General features: G+C 34.3%; 1 pseudogene; it reads right to left on the bottom strand.

Annotated features, from left to right (window-relative positions):
- Nucleotides 1-5,310: 5,310 nt before the first annotated feature.
- LOC113700893 (inositol-pentakisphosphate 2-kinase-like) lies at nt 5,311-10,767 on the bottom strand (annotated as a pseudogene).
- Nucleotides 10,768-12,379: the final 1,612 nt, after the last annotated feature.

Below are 12,379 nucleotides of genomic sequence, written 5' to 3'. Positions count from 1 at the left end.
ATTTATTGCGTTTATTATTTCTAGGGCAAATGTTTCAATGGCCCTCAAACTATTACAAAATTTAATTTTTGACCCTCCAACTATAAATTGATAAGTTTTAGCCCTCCAATTAATTAAAACATATAATCCTACCCCTTCCGTCAACTTGAGTCGTCGTATTTAACAGAAATAGCATGATGTGTGCAGCAGTGACCCTCAAAATATTGTAAAGTTCAACTTTTGGGTAGAATTATATGTTTTAATTAGTTAAAGGGCTAAAACTTATTAATTAATAATTAGAGGGTCAAAAGTTAAATTTTATTATAGTTTGAGGGCTAGTGGGGCATTTTACCCTGACTTCTACCAGTTTCTTATAACCCCATTCCTACACCCCAATTTTTTTAGGGTAAAATAAACTTTACCCCCTCCCCTGGTGGTTTACCTCTTTTTTACATAATCCATTATGATTTGAAAAACTATATATAACCCCTCTCATACTTTGGATTAAAGTGTCAAAGTCACGGAATTTGTATTCCATAATAGAGCCAACTAAAATGTCAAAAGTACACTTTTGTGAAGTTGAAATTTATTAATTAACCATAGGGAGTTATGTATATATTTTGAAAATCACAAGAGATTTATATGATAAAACACTAAACTATATGGGGGTTACGTAGGAAAACATAAAATCATAAAGGGTTAAAATGTTAGGCATATTAAGTTTATATATTTTGGTCACTTCAAACATTTTAGTTTTTAAACAAGGATATTCTTGACATTTCCTTATGTTCCATTACAAAAGATTATTTCCGTCACATTAACATTTTAGCCCAAACTATGAAGGATTATGTATAACTTTTGAAACTACCAGAGGATTATATGAAAAATCACTAAACCACAAGGGATAAAGTGTATTTTACCCATTTTTTTAAGTCCTAATATGCCAACTTTATATTAAGTTACCCTCACTACCCCAACAATTATTGGAAAAAGATTTAGAAGATAAAATACCAAAACTTATAAAACTAAGATATTCTAAAAATTATATTTGCACTTAAACAGCCCTTTGTTCCGTTTTGAATGCGTATTCTAAAAATTATATTTGCACTTAAACAGCCCTTTGTTCCGTTTTGAATGCGCTAACCTTGTATTAAATCACCCTTGCTATTCAAACAGTTTTTGGCAAAAATATTTAGAAGAGAAAACACCAAAATCCATAAAAGAACGGCTATCCTCACAATTAGTTTTCACTTAAACGGTCCCTTCCCCCAACTTTTAATTCTCCTATCCCAACCTTTTATTAACTGACCTCCCCTCCTCTAACAATTGTTTGTGCAAAAAGAAAAAATGGCAGGGAAAATAAAAATCAATTGCTATTTGAAGTATTATTTTTTCCACTTACCCCAAATTTTAGTCCTCTCATGCTAAATTTATATTAGATACCCCTCACTCAAATGCTTGGGTGGACTTCTTACGAGTGCTGCATCAAGGATGACAAGAAAAAAAACTTATGATACATGATAGCATTGGATAATTCTAAGTGGCAAATATTGTATCTTGCAAAGATCAGAAACTATTTAAGAACATCAGAGTTTGTAAACCTTGATGTAGGGTGTGAGTGTGTGTGTGTGTGTGCGCGCAAGAGAGAGAGAAGCCTTTTAAAAGTGAGTAGTTTGAGCTACCAGACAGCTTGCCCACTTCTTGACCCGAAAGCAGGCATTCATCTTCATTCGCACAGCTGATTCAAGTACTTCCTGGAAAACCAATTGATTAGTCTGCTCTAATACGGAAGCCATCTATGACTTTGTGATCTAGCACGTTACAACAACCAAAATTCTGTAACTAACTCCAAAATCTAATTTACACTTGCTAGGAGAAAATTAGATAAGTTACTGGCATATCTTCACTCAAATGTCAAATCATGTTCAACAAATACAGTTCAAATTGCTGGAGCAACGAAATTTCAATCATAGACAGTAGTCAAGGGGATAAAGAAAATGTGTCTTAGTATATGTATTGCAACCATAATAATCATTTTAACCGTAAATGGTCTAGCAATAGAGGGCTGGACATCAAATCTCGGCACTACTTACAAAAATGACAGCTACTAGGTATAAGGTGAAGTTGAAGTTGTTTGAAAGCTTATGAGTGCTATCTCTAATGTCTGTAAAGAGTTATTGGAAGCCGGTTCACTATTCACGCACTGTCAATTCCATTTATATCAACTATGCTAGCATACACTCATTTACATATCAAAGGTGTTACGATGAAATGAAAAAACATGAATCAGCAGTCAAATTTCCATTTTGCACACATATTTGTTGCCTAGACAACTTGTAGCAGACCTATGTCAACCCCCACGAGTTTCACTAAACATTTATGAGGTTGGTTATAGAGCTTACCATCATGCAGTTCAGGACATTATACTACAACAAATTACAACACCAGCACAAATATTTTCACTTTGTGAGCTCACCTTCAAACTCGAAGGTTAAAAAAAATTACACTGGACTAACATATGCATGTATATCCACTTACTTGCAGCTTTTCAGGAAAAGATAAATCAGTCTTTATGACTTTCAGCATCTTGTGCAGTTTTGCGCATCATAATCAACTCGGCTCTCCTGCCATGTGAGTAAATAGCTCATGCAGTCTTGGGATTGTGAGGCAACAAAGCATTTGATATATCACTTTCCTTGTGAAGTGTGAAAATTTCTGGCATGTCTCTTTCTACATATGTTCCTCAAGCAGTCTCCTATGTCTGAAAAATTGGAAAAAAAAAACTGTTAAATTATTTCTGACCAACAAATGACAATTATCATAAACTTACTAACATGACCAGAGTAAAAGGCGAGGCAACATGCAGTTACTTATACGCATTCCAAGAACTATTAACAAGTTTTTCCAGGGTGGCAGCATTTTACTTGGGGTGCTTTCCTACCTCAACTATATGATTAAATTGATTAGCCCAGCGTCACAAGAACAAGGAAACAGACTCAACATTGCCAAAATGCCTCTTTACGTATACAAAGCCACAAACAAATGTTATACCGTTTCTCAATGCCGATACCCGTATACGCCTGACCTTTCCCTATCACCAACCCCCCACATACCAAACAAAAAATAAAAACCAAAGAACAACATTAATAACAAGAAACCAGCAGAGAAAACAAAAAGTAGCAAATTGATTTAGCGGCCATACTTGCCCAACTATAATTGCTTTTCATTTCTTTTTGGCCATGAATAAAATTTACTACACAAAGCCTCAAAATCATGACATGCTTGATTATAAGATGCGATCTGGATGAAGTTTTTGTGCACGGTATAACTATATCAAGAAAGTCAGAACAGAAAAAGTCGACTAACGACTCTAAGAAAGACTTCATCAATACGCATCATCTTGAAGAGTTAAAGGGCAGCAAAAAGCCTGGAAAAAAAAAAAAGACAAGTCTTCCAGTATTTAAGAAATAACAACTCAAAAGACTTCTGCAACTAATATCAGTTACCTGCAACATCCTTAATATGAGAAGCATCTTCAATTACACTAGACTAGATGCATCCGGATCCAGTAGTTCCCGATCACTTGCCTTGATTTCAAGACAAGGCTTCGTTTCTATCATCTGAACATAGAACTGAGCAATCGGCTGGTCTAACTCATAGTAATACACCACTTTTTTTCAAAGGTTTCACATCCAAGTCAATGAAAGATACCGACACAAAATGAAGGACTATGAGCTACAATCACATAATAAATCCAAGATGCAACACAAATACCTTTGCTTGACATTAAGAAAACAAACTGTAGAGAAAGTGGAAGATGCTGCAAATATGCCGGTATGCCAGTGGTGCAGGAATCTTCAATGATGATTACAAATCCAGGTGATACCAGAATAAGATTCCTATAGAATCCAAATATGCAGAAAAAAAAAACCTTGCATGCCTATACCAGTGCAAGTTCAAACTATATGATTGTAAACAAAATCATTTCAATTCAAATTTATGGTCCAAATTTATTCCAAGTACAAGACTGTATACGTAAGCAATAAATACAGGGAAAATGACTGTAATGAGAAACTCCAAAAATGCATCATTTGTGGTAAGCAAGGACAAAAAATTAACTTCGGTTTGTTGATTCCAGGAAGAGAACATCATATGGAGAATTCACATCCCTTCCTGTTTTGTGGTTGGAAACTGTAAACTAAGAAAAAGGGGAGAGAAAATACTCTTCTTCATCTCTTGGGACTAAACAATATACAAATATATATACACAAGTGTAACCTAATTCAGATCCTAAAATCATGCTAATTTAAATCAATCTACTACCTAATTAATATATGATACTATAATCATATGATACCTAATTAATATATGATACTATAATCAAATCTTTCCTAATATTACAATAGCAAATATTTCCATAATATCAGATCATATATCTTCAACACTCCCCCTCAAGATGGAGCATAGATGTTAATCATGCCCATCTTGCCACACATGTAATCAATTCTCGGACCATTTAGAGGCTTAGTGAAAATATCAACTAACTGTTCTCCAGCTCTCACATGACTGGTTGAGATCAAGTTTTGTTGGATTTTTTTCACGAACAAAGTGGCAATCAATTTCGATATGCTTTGTTCTCTCCACTTGAAAAATAGTTTTGCATCTTCCCTTAGCCAAACCTTCTTTTCTTCCCCATCAACGGGTGGGTCATCAGTGAGATGATCATCTCTATCGATGCTGCGCAGATATATCCGAATAGTTTTACTCCGATCCAAAAAATTTTTTCCACTCAATTTGTGTTCAGTAATTTTTGATGTTGTAGGAATAACATCAGAAATTACTGTTTTCATCTCTCTACTACTGTTTTTCATATCTGCCATTATAATTCACACAAGAAAGACCTAAAAGTGACTCAATAGGGTCACGTCAAAAGACAAACTGATAACAGACCTAAAAGTGACTCAATAGGGTCATGTCAAACTCAATAGGGACACAAGAAAGACCTAAAAGTGACTCAATAGGGTCACGTCAAGAGACAAACTGATAACAGAGCCTGAAGCTCTGATACCATGTAAACTAAGAAAAAGGGGAGAAAATACTCTTCTTCATCTCTTTGGACTACACAATATACAAATATATATACACAAGTGTAAACTAATTCAGATCCTAAAATCATGCTAATCTAAATCAATCTACTACCTAATTAATATATGATACTATAATCATATGATACCTAATTAATATATGATACTATAATCATATGATACTATAATCAAATCTTTCCTAATATTTACAATAGCAAATATTTCCATAATATCAGATCACATATCTTCAACAGAAACTAAGCATCATGCTCAAATCTTTTGCAGTTGCAGCAATTATATAGTCTCTTAACAATCTTCAAGCTTTCATCCAGTGGCATTGAATATCTATTTGAAAATTCATCCCCATTAATCTCTCTACATACCAGACAAGGTTGAGAAACGATGTCATAATATGCATGAATGACCCCTTCAATGTCGATTACGTCAGGTTTCTGGACCTCAAGAAGTCAATCCAGCAATCCTGATCTCAAAAGTGCCTCAGCGATGAGCTCTAGCAATTTCTCTGTGAGCATACCATCGTCAACCATAATGAAATGCTTAAGTGCATCTTCAAAATCTTGACCTACCATGCAATTAGTACTTTTAATTCCACCACCTAAGCCCCCAAATATAAGGGAACCATTCAAGAAAACCCCAAGTTGTTCCATGGAGTGCTATACAAGGCCTTGATCGCTTTGTGTACTCTCTCTTTAGATCCAGGAAACATAACCAGTCGGTCATATTCGCTAATCTCTAATAGCTGATGCACTATATGCAAGAGGAAAAAGATAGGCTACAATTATGTTGACTTATTGCTACAACATGCAGAAAAGTTGACACTCCAAAGGAAACAAGAAGAGGCGGAAAGGCAACCCCTCAATGACACTAAATTAAGATATTTTAATGCATCACATCTTCATTTCGAGATTAAAATACCAGATCATTAAAAGCTTACCATCCTATCATGTAATTTTAGAGCCTAATATATCTTCAAACGAGTGACACTCCTTTTCATTGCATTTTCTTCTGCAATAAACTTTGAAGTTGGAAGAAATCCACATTTTGGCTGCTTTATAGAAACAAATGTATTACTTCATTTGACACCAAGAAGAGCTAATACCACGAAGAAATAGAACGTAACATAAACTTAAATATTGAATCACCTTGATCTCCATGCATAAGCTATATTCTTCTTTAAGTGCACCTGAGAAGATCAATGTATATTATAACAGAGGAAGTAACACAATTCAAAAGGCCAATTCCTTATCAGCAAACATGTTGGCATAGCAATCCAACTCAAACATAGGCCAGAGAAGAACAATTTGCAAACAACTAAATACTTAATAAAGTTAATCCAAGATATGCACTCGAATAATTGATTGACATGCTATCAAGTCCCATGACATTGTCTAAGTTTACATCAAAAATTTGATTTTTAATAATAGATTATTTCTTCAATGACCCTCCTAAAATAAAATTCCATTACACTCTTTTGAGTGTTCTTCTTGTTTGTTAGATAAAATAGACGAGAGGAATTCTTGTTTGTTAGAATGATGAATGAGTGTCAGTACATGAATCAAAAGTTGTTTGCATGAACCCCCCCTTCCCACCAACACTGGAAACCTCCCCCCCTCCCCCCAAAAAAAATGAACAACACAATCACAAACATATGATTATAAATTAGAGGGGAACTTTAAACAAATTTTTCAAGATTCATTAACTACCATGCAGAAAACCTGGATGATCAGATATCATCAGAACAGAATCGCATAGGGGATTGACCTTTGCATCTTTGACCTGCCAAGAAGGACGCTGACTAAGAACTTCATTCTCAATTGCCTCTAGGAATCCTTTGGAAACAAGGATGCATATCTACAAAGTTGGAAGATACAAAACGCAAAGTACAGTACAAGGTTTAGTGGGTGTAAATATAAACCATGCTCAAATGTATGACAGAGGTAATGGTTGTTACGGTCATGATAGAACAAAACATTAGCCACAAAAGGACCCATATGTCAAATGAGTTTTAAGTAGAAACTAAGCGTCATTTCAACATACCCCAGCATCAACATGCGCCGAACCTAACAATGGGCATATTACATGCTGCACATACAGTTGCTCTGCAGTTTCCCTTGTAGGGGCTGATATAAGATCTGTTGTATCTTTCCAAATGAGACATTCATGCTTCTTAAGCCTGAATGACCATTCTCAAAATGAGTTCCATTTGTTGAAAAGTTTAGTATTGGTAACGCTCTTCCAACCTAGATTAAACAGATCGAAAAATGGTAATTAGACATTTGGAATTTTTGAATATTGAATTTCTATGTGTAAAGTATAAAACCAAGTGAATCCTTCAAACTGTCTCTCCCTTTCTTTGCACTCACAATTCCCAGACGAAGCGCGTTTCCAAACACAGATATTCACCCAATTTGATAGCTTTTACCAGAATAGAAAAGCATTTAACCAAGTAAAACTCATTCCTCACTAACCATAAAATAATAAGCAAGGAATTTAATACTTTAATCAGCAGTAAAAGGAAACCAATTACTAGTACTTCCTCTGAAATAATGCAAGGGTAGAAAATAAAACAGCTATCCGGAGCTAATTTGCACCATTGGCAAATCCTTCCATTTAATTATGCCCAGAGCACCAACACATAATTTTTAGTTAGAAAAATTACATAATTTTCATTTTAAACTGATTAAGCAGGAATTAAAATCTTCAGAAGAAAAGCTCACAAATTCGGGAGAGTTGCCAGCATAAGCAAAGACAACATTCATAGCTCCTTTGCCTCTATAAGTCCAGTCATCCGCATCATTGGCCGTCAATGCCACCGCCATCCGCTCCTATACCGCAACCCAATCAAGAATCGTTTTCAATTAACAGTCTAAAATTAGCACAAAATGCATGCATATTAAAGTAAAAATAATTGTAAAATAAAAAGCGAGAATTTAATTGGAATGTATAGCAAAGTACTAAATTACCTAAATTAGAAGTTTAGAAATGCAAGAATTTAGAATCACGCATAGAGGCCACGATTTTAGAGGGTTTTGAGTTTTTGTTGACTAGAAATGGACTCAGTAGCACGGATTTGAGTTGGATTATCAATTGGGCTGGGCCATCCCAAGCCTGACCCTTTCCACCCAGAATAAATCCAGTTAACCTAGTCTCTAATTGCAAAATTTGGACTGAATATTAGCCTCAAATTAAATGTAAGCCGAATGTGGATCTTTTAAACTAAAACCAGATTAAGCCCAGGCCATGGGTAAGTATGTGTGTGTGTATATATATATACTTCCTCCGTCCTATTTATTTAGTCATGTTTGGGGAATCCAACTTTTTAAAAATAGTGTTTTGATTGTGATATTTGTACTTTTCTTTCCAATTTTACCCTCACAAATTCAAATTTTAAATTTGAATGGTAACATGCATATGATTAAAAATAATAACTATATTAGAAAGAGAGACTAAAAGGTGATTTGACTTTTCTAACATGACAATTGCTTTGGGATATTGCAAAATAAAAAGTATCACACTTTCAATGTGACGGAGGAAGTAATATTTATAATTTCTAACTATATATATTATAACATAAAATATAATTAAATTATATATCAATGTATAATTACTCGTTATTCTTAAATATATATTATATATAATTATGTATTTAATTATGCGTTTGGACTGACTCGATTTGAGCTCGAAATTCTATAAAAATGTGAGTTGAGTTTGAACTTTTCAATTTGGCCTAAAGTTCGAAAGTCTGAAACCCAAATACTCTTATTAACTTTGTGAGGTGAATTTGGGCTCGTCAAAATCTGATTCACAAAACCTGATTAACAACCCTAGTTTTGAGCTCTACAATAGGTTTAGATTCGAGAATTGAAATTTTGGAGCCTGACCTTTCTCTTTTGGGGTAATCACATTACCTCCCCATGTTTTTGTGCTAAATCACTAACACAAAAAATGCTATAGAAAAGTTCCTTAATCTCATAACTCCATAATGAATACACCCTGGCATTAGTCAACTAATGTTGACCTAGTTTTAGAACATAGAGGTTTTGGATTCAAATGTATTGGCAAATATACAATAAATTAATAGGAATTGAATGCCACATATCCATAAACGAATCAAACTTAAGAAAGCCACCCTCAATTATTGGCTATTACATCCCAGCATCATTTGGAACTGTCAAAAGTTGCGATGCATTTGCTAAAAAGACTCCTTTTGCATGATAGAAACAGAAACACTTTGAAAGTGTTTGATAATGTTATCAATTTGAAAAACAAGAAAAAATAATGTGCAAAAAACTTCACTCATTATTGGTTAAAAGTTTGAAACTGGAACATGGAATCTAAAAGAGGCCTTGATATTATCCTTGGGTTTGGGCATGAAAGGCATCTATGTATTTATTTTTTCTTCCCCCTCCTTTGGTAGCCATTTAAAAGGCATTTCATTCTTTTTAGTTGTTAGGTTGATTTCAAAAGGCCACAAGGAAGAAAATTCATAGACTGAAACGCAATATAAAGTACATTGCCCGCGATACAACTTCTTTATTTTTAAGGAAAAATTACCCAATGAGATGGCTCAATGGGCTGTTGTGGGTCTTGTACCTATAATTTTGATGAGTCTAGTTGTTTTTGTGCCGTTTTACTGGAGGATATGGTATCATTTTGGCACCAACCATGCGCCACTTCTCCCAATGATTTACCAGTGTAAGTTGTAACATTAGGTACATATCTAGTCAACTTGAATGTTGTTATTTTACTTTGGCAAAATTGTAGTTTTGGTCCCCAATCTATAACTCATCCATAAATTTAGTCCCTAATCTATTTTGCAAAGCAAATGTGGTCCCCAATCTATTCAATTTTGGGTGAAAGTGGGCAATTGACGGATTTCATCCAATTAGTTCATGAAATGATGGCATGTGCAGTCATGTGCCTCTATGTAAAAGCCTTTAATCCTTTTTAAACATAGAAAAGGGTAAAAAAAGTCAACTATCATTAGTTTGTTTCTATTTTCGTTCGTTAAAGAGGATAACATAGATTAACATTGGTAATTAACAAATTATGAGGATTTTTGGAGTTAAGATTGGTTCATAAAGCCAAAGAAAGAGAATGAAACCCTGTTGCAGCCAAACTCTTTGTAATGATTCCGCTGGAAATAAGACAAATAGCTAGCCAAATTCTGTTAATAGTTATGCCAAATTCTGTTAGAGTTGTTACAGTAGCAGCAACTTGTAGAAGTTAGTTAGAGACAGTTAGTTTTGGAGGGAACTTCTATTAATAGGCCAAACTGATGTATGAACGGAGATGGGAATTTCTGATCCTTTTGGAACACATTTCCCCTGCCTCCCTTTCAAATTCATTCTCTCTTGCCCTCCCTCTTTCTCTCTATCTCTTTGTCTTCCTGTTCTTTCTGTTTTTTCCTAGCTTGAATCATCAGTCTCTTAACCATTACACTCTTCCTCACTCAACCAAACCTCCCACTGCATTTGAAAAAAGAGCCATGAAACAGAGATCTAATCCATTCATGAGGAAAATCAAAAAGACGATCTGGTTTCTTATTTAGGTTTGCAAGGAGATTTGTATGTTTCTTAATTAGAGCAAAAGCCTTAACCCTTCTTCATCGAATCTGTTAGAAAATTGGTAATAACTACAACAACAAAATACGGCTTTGACGTGAAAATTCACTTTCCTTAAGGAAATTTGCCCCCACTATTCTACTACCGGGTTTGCAGCAATTCCCTCTAGGAATAACAAAGCCAATTAGAATTTCCACACAGTAGTATGCAGAAACTCTCCCAAGATGATTTAGAGAATATTGTTTTGAACGAAAATAGAAGAAGAATAAAAGTAAAAGTAATGTGTGGCCTCTGTTATCTGGACGTTATTATTTATAGCGTTCAGATGCCCCAAAAGAAATGTCATGTCTTTTGGATACGTATTTCTTCATGAATAGGTATCTTTTCAAACGAAAGGACACGTAAACGGTTGTATGTGTTGTATCATCAGATGATACCCCTAAAAGGAAACCGTTTAGCTAGGAAGAAACATTAAAACGAAATTAATTAAAATTAATTTCTGTTCCTAAGACCCAAGAGCCCCAAGTGCCCAAGTGCCAATCTTTTGACCATTAAATTTATATTTTAATTTAATAGTCAACATGACAAATGCATGTGAAATTTTGAAGTTTCCCTCCAAAATTTCCTATTATCCAAATTGATTTGAATAGGTGTGCACTTGATTATAAACCTCTTCTATTCTTCGTGTCTTTTCGATGTGGGATTCATCGCTAACTATTTCCAACAATCCCCCACTTAGTTAGTGATGAATCAATTCAAAACAGTTTAAGACTTATGCATAAAATAGGTGTCCTTCGACTTAAACCTATTATTAGTATAATTATTTCAAAACCTTGTTGAAATTGATGGTAATTATAAATTTTAAACCACAATTCCTAGATAACAAGATCGGAAATAACAATACACATAAATCTTACTTATTTCTCGTAAAACGTTCACCGTGAGCTTTAGCACCGTATTATGGCCTTGTGCTACTTCCTGATTCACGAACTATTACAAAAGTTTTAGACCAAACTTTTGATAGAAGCGGCACCACCTCTTGAGTTCATATAGGTGAAGTCTACTTTGAAGTCTTTGATTAGACTTCCTTGTTCTTATACCGAACACATGTACTTCATTAAGAATAATTATTATTATTCAACCTCCCATTCTCTTAAGTACTTATCCAGTTACCGATACTTGCTAACTGTCAAACAATAATTTGTTGTTACCTATTAAACCTTTAGAATTGCCTAGCAATAGGAAAGGTTAGGTTACTATCATTGCTGACAATTTTAGAATGGTCTCAGACCCATAGCACTGGTAGTGCTTTTGATCATATCTCTTGAGAGTCCTTTAGTTAAAGGATCAGCAAGATTATTACCAGACTTGACATAGACAACTGTTATAATTCCATCAGAAATTAATTGCCTTACATATTCATGTCTCAAAGCAATATGTCTAGATTTACCATTATAAATCTTGCTAAATGCCCTAGACATAGTTGTTTCACTATCGCAGTGCAAAGAGATGGCTGACATCGGTTGTGGCCACAACTCTATATCTAGCAATAAATTCCTCAGCCATTCTGTGAGGACTCGCAAAATTTACATATTTAATCTCCTATTTTCTAATTTATTTAATTATTTATTTGGTCTTTTATTCCGAATATTATTTTCTAAGCTCTTGAGACCTAATTACATGAAAATATAGTTTCATTATATTTTTAAAGTGACTTGTTTCAAAAATTAA

Source organism: Coffea arabica, chromosome 7e, assembly GCF_036785885.1.
Source record: "Coffea arabica cultivar ET-39 chromosome 7e, Coffea Arabica ET-39 HiFi, whole genome shotgun sequence".
Classification (NCBI taxonomy): domain Eukaryota; kingdom Viridiplantae; phylum Streptophyta; class Magnoliopsida; order Gentianales; family Rubiaceae; genus Coffea; species Coffea arabica.
This window is presented reverse-complemented; position numbering and strand designations above follow the sequence as displayed.